Below are 6000 nucleotides of genomic sequence, written 5' to 3' on the forward strand. Positions count from 1 at the left end.
AGATTGTAGATGTTGATTCTGAGCCCAAGGATCCCTCGTCTATGAGAATCACATCCAAGGTTACTGCTCCTGCCTCGTCCTAACCTTCTCAACAAGTGCCTTAAAACCTTCTAGCTAATGAGAACTTGGCTTGGGAAAGGTTTGAGAAGTCTGTGACGGATGAGGATGTGCTGGCATGCTATGACATGTCTTTAAAGGATTTTGAGCACTCAGCAGTTCATGACCTCTTTAAGGTATGCACTCTGTATATATATCCCTTGTCTTTCCAGTAATGCTTGTATATATCGTGATAATATTTTAATGTGCGCAGGCAATGTCTAAGTTTATTGCCACGTCTAGGCAAGCGATAGAATTAGACAAGACGAGGAACTTACTGGAGAAGACGGTCCAAAAAGCAAAGGACGAGTCTGAAAGGTGGGCTGAAGTAGCTGCCAAGGCTAAGGAGGATGTGAAGAAGCTGAAAAGCAATGTCGAGGAGTTGAGGACAGACGTCAAAGATAGGGACGCTCGTCTTGAACTCCTTCAGAAAAAGAATGACGAGCTTAGCGCCCTTCTTGAAAAGGTTAAGGGAGAGACAGTTGCAGAGTTTAAGTCGTCCAAAGAATTCACCGATCAATTGGACACCAACTATGCAACTGGGTTCGAAGATTTCAGGATGGAAGCCATGGAGAAGTTCCCTGAAATTGACTTCAGCCTCATTAAACTTAACCTGGGTGGGGCTACTTCAAGTTCCCTCCTTCAAACAAGCTCAGAGGACGTCAATGTTGAGGACGATGCCTCTACGAAGCCACCTCAGGATGACCCTAATGCCGACGCCCCTCCTGCTTAAAGACGAGATTATTAACTTAGTGTTTATCTGTTTTTTTTCTTTTTTAATTTGGTCCATTGTTTTTAGGACCTTTATAAAAATGTATTTGAAAACAATTATCTCATCCCTCGTACTTTGGACGAGCGCATTAACAATTGCCTTCTAAGTTTTACTTTGTAAGGGTTTTTGGATGGTGGTCGTCTACCCTTTTTTAAGCTTTAATGAATGCACATTTTTATCCTGTATTGGATTTAATTGCTTGGACGAGTTTATGCTCTGCCTTCATCATTAGATGTTATTGGTTTTTAAGTAATGAGCATTCTAAGTGTTGTATGGTCATCCATGCATTTTTCTTATGGACGACCCACATATGTATGGACGTCTTTGTTAGCCATTTTTTTTAGTATGACTCGTCTTAGAAATGGCAACGATTATCGTGTCATTTTCCTTGTCCTTGGGTTTGGCAGTTGGCATTCGTCTTTCGTCCAGACGTTTGTAGTTTTTACTTCATCCTAGAGCATCTGGGCGTCTTGGCCATATGCTCGTCCATGGACAAGCTTTGACGTACGCCCTTTTTTCGTCCGTTGAGTTTCAGACGAGCATGCCTTAAGCATATTTCCCTTTGCTCTATCTCGTCTCGAAAAAAGCTTATAAACGTTACATCCCTGCATCCAGAGATTTTCATTCACCTTAGGCTTTTGCCCCTCTTGTGGGTATTATAATGGAAGTCAGATTTATGCATTAAATACATTAGAAATCCAAACCATATTATTATATGAACATTGTCCACAAATATGGCACAGGCTTATAAGCTAGCGCCTTATTGAAATACTTAAGAAAATACATAACCTCGTCTTTCACAAACTGGTCTGTTTATGGTGCAAAAGTTTAGGAACTTGTGCACTTTTTATTCTTAATACACTCCATAGTAGTAATAAGAACACAACAGTAGATATAAGTAAACACATAGACCGTAGCTGTAACCGTCCATAGCTCCAACCTCGTCCCTGGAAAATTTCGTCCAAGCTCATCACTGATAGTACCTCCTCAGGTGCTCCACGTTCCAAGGGTGCTCTAACTTTCGTCCGTCCAGAGCTTCCAGGTAGTATGACCCTTGTCTTTTACAGTTGATTACCCTGTAGGGTCCTTATCAATTGGGTCCCAATTTTCCATGAGTTGGATTTCTAGTTGTCAAGGAGACTCTTTTGAGAACGAGGTCCCCAACACTGAATCGTTTGGGCTTCACCATGGCATCATGTTGCCTAGCCATAAGATTATTGTATCTTGCTATCCTTTGATCTGCATCCATTCTTACCTCGTCAATGAGATCGAGGTCAAGACAAAGTTGGTCCCTATTTTCTCTCTCCTGATACTTCATCACTCGATGGTTAGCCATATGAACTTCTGCCGGTATGATGGCTTCACTCCCATAGGCTAGCTTGAAGGGGGTTTCTCCTGTAGGAGTTCTTATAGTCGTCCTGTAGGCCCAAAGAACACCTGGTAACTCGTCTGGCCATATCCCTTTTGCCCCCTCGAGTCGACTCTTGATGATTTTCAGCAGGGATCGATTCGCTACTTCTACTTGTCCATTCGCCTGTGGATGGGAGGGTGAGGAATAGTGATTTTTGATTCCAAAATGTTCGCAAAAGTCCCTAAAGGGCGCGTTGTCGAATTGACGTCCGTTATCTGATACTAGTACCCTGGGTACTTCGAACCTACATAGTATATTCTTCCAAACAAAATTTTTGACATTTTGCATAGTGATTTTTGCAAGAGGTTCGGCCTCCACCCACTTTGTAAAGTAATCAATCCTTACTACCAAAAACTTCATTTGTCTGGTTCCCATGGGGAAAGGACCTAGGATATCTAGTCCCCACTGTGCAAAGGGCCATGGGGCCATCATTGGGGTCTGGTACTCTGAAGGCTGTCTAGGGATGTTGCTATAGCGTGGTCACACACCTTGACATAGGCCTTGGCATCTGCCTGCATTGTAGGCCAATAGTAGCCTACACGGACGACCTTATGGACAAGCGATCTTGCCCCTGAATGATTTCCGCATGCTCCTTCGTGAACTTCCCTCAAAACATAGTTTGACTCGTCTGGAGCTAAGCACCTTAGGTAAGGTTGGGAAAAGCCTCGCTTGTACAACAGTTCGTTTATGAGGATGTATTTAGCTGCCCTGACCCTCAACTTCCTAGCTTTGTCCTTGTCTTCTGGAAGCCTTCCTTCTTTGAGATAGGTTACTATTGGACTCATTCAATTTTCTCCCCCTTCTATCTGCTGTATGTCCAGAAGGTCTATGCTTGGCATATAGTGAACTTTGTCGTACTCGTCCGTAACTTCTTCAGCTGAAGCTGCTTTCGCCAAGGCGTCTGCTTCCATATTTTCCTTCCTAGGGAGTTGAACAAAACTTACCTCTGAAAACTTTCGTGCAAGTCGTTTCACTTTGCTAAGGTATTTTTTCATCCGATCTTCCTTGGCATCACACATTCCATTCACTTGATTGATGACTAGCTGAGAATCTCCGTTGATTATTATCGACTCCGCCCCCAGAGACTTCGCCAATTCCAACCCTTTGAGTAGAGCTTTGTACTCAGCCTCATTGTTGGTGGGTTGGTATTTCAAACGGGCCGCGTATTCCAGCCTATCACCCTTCGGAGACTTGAGTATGACTCCAATTCCTCCTGCATATAGTGTGGATGATTCGTCTACATTGATAACCCACCGTTCGACTCCCTCATCTTTGTCTAGCTCGTCCTGGCTGGGGGTGAACTCTGCAATGAAATCTGCTAATGCTTGCGCCTTTATCGCGCTTTATGGAAGGTATCTGACATCAAACTTGCTAAGTTCCACAGCCCGCTGTATTAATCATCCCGCGGCTTCCAACTTGTTCATTGCCTTCTTTATGGGATGATCCGTTAGGACGTTGATAATATGAGCTTGGAAATAATGCCTCAGCTTCCTAGAAGCCGTAATCAAGGCAAAAGCTAGCTTCTCCATCATCGGGTATCGTACTTCCGCTCCTCTCATCGTACGACTTGTGTAATAAACTGGTTTCTGGATTCTCCCTTCTTCTCTGACCAACGTCGAGCTTAATGCGTGTGGGGACACCGCCAAATACAAATACAGCTCTTTTCCAGGTACACATGGACTCAACAACGGCGCTGTCATGAGGTATGTCTTCAAGTTTTGGAAGGCCTTTTGACACTCGTCCGTCCACTCAAATGCCTTCCTGAGGACTTTAAAGAATGGCAAACACTTGTCAGTAGTTTTCGACACAAACCTGTTAAGGGCGGCAACTCGTTCGGTAAGAGATTGGACTTCCTTGATATTTTTCGGTGGTTCCATATTCAGTATCGCCTGGATTTTTTTCGGATTTGCTTCAATTCCTCTATGTGAAACCATGAACCCCAAAAACTTCCCCGACGAAACTCCGAAAGCGCACTTGCTTGGATTTAATTTCATGTTATATCGCCAAAGTGTATCAAAAGTCTCTTGAAGGTCGTCCAGATTTTTTCCCTCGTCCAGGCTCTTTACCAGCATATCATCCACATAAACCTCCACATTACACCCGATTTGAGGACGGAACATGTGATTAACCAGTCTTTGGTAAGTCGCCCCTGCGTTCTTCAGACCGAAGGGCATTACTTTGTAGTAAAACAACCCTTGGCTAGTAATGAATGAGGTCTTTTCTTGATCTGCCTCGTCCATCTTTATCTGGTTGTAGCCTGAGAAGACGTCCATGAAACTTAGTAACTTGTGACTTGCCGTCGAGTCCACCAGCTGGTCAATGCGTGGCAATTGATAACTATCCTTGGGACAAGCCTTGTTTAAGTCAGTAAAATCCATGCACATTCGCCACTTGCCGTTGGCCTTCTTCACCATGACTTCGTTCGCTAACTAGTCTGGGTAATAAACTTCTCGGATGAATTTCGCGGTAATCAACTTCTGGACCTCTTCCTTGATGGCATTGTCTCGCTCAGGAGCAAAAACCCTTTTCTTTTGACGCACTAGCTTGGAATAGGGACATACATTCAGGCTGTGAGTAATAACACTTGGATCGATACCAAACATGTCTTCATGAATCCATGCAAAGACATCGAGGATTTTCTTCAAAAACTGGACCAAAGCATGCTTTGTCTCGTCTTTCATGTTTGCCCCAATTCTAGTGAACTTCTCGGGGCTGCTCTCGTCCAAAGGGACGTCTTCTAACACCTCAGTGGGTTCCGCTGTGATCTTTCCCTCGTCTATATTCATTGCCTGTACATGCTCGTCCATCACCAGCATGGCTAGGTAGCACTCTCTGGCGGCCAACTAATCTCCTTGTACTTGGCCCACTCCATGCTCGGTAGGGAATTTGATGGACAAGTGGTAGGTAGAGGTTATTGCCCTCCAATTATTCAGAGTCGGTCTTCCAATAATAGCGTTATATGACGATACATAATCAACAACAAGGAAATTTATCTCTTTGGTTATCTGCTGTGGATACGCTCCAATCACCACTAGCAATGTGATGGTGCCCACTGGCTGCACCCTCATTCCTCTGAATCCCACCAACAGCGAATTTACTAGTTGAAGCTGATCTCGTCCTAGCCTCATTTGCTGGAATGCGGAATAATACAAAATGTCAGCAGAACTGCCATTGTCTATCAACACCCTCCTGGTCATGTAGTCAGCAATGAGTAGGGTGATGACTATCGCTTCATCGTGTGGGTGGTGAAGTCGTCCTGCATCCTCGTCTGTGAACATAATGGCCTGCTCATCTGTTTCCCTCGTCCTGGGAGGTCGTCTAGACAGCTGGACGTTCTGCACCACCTTCAGGAATGTCTTCCTCGACTTGGATGACTGCGCTGTCGAGGTTCCTCCGATGATCACTCTTATCTCTCCTAGTGGGGGTCGTGATGATTCCTCCACCTTAGCCTTTAGTTTCTCGTCTCTCTGGTCTCGTCCAAGGAATTTCCTTAACTTTCCTTGTCTAATGAGATTTTCTATCTGCTGCTTCAAATCAAAGCACTCGTCCGTGTCATGCCCGTGGTCTTTATGAAAGCGGCAATACTTGTTCCTATTGTGCTTGTTAGGATCTCCTTTCATCTTATTCGGCCACTTCAAGGACGGATCATCCTTGATTTGCATAAGAACCTACTTTAGTGGCATACTCAGGGGTGTGTATTGCTGATTTCTCGTTGAGGAAC

The sequence above is a fragment of the Castanea sativa genome, chromosome 7 (genome assembly GCF_040712315.1).
Source record: "Castanea sativa cultivar Marrone di Chiusa Pesio chromosome 7, ASM4071231v1".
Taxonomy (NCBI): Eukaryota; Viridiplantae; Streptophyta; class Magnoliopsida; order Fagales; family Fagaceae; genus Castanea; species Castanea sativa.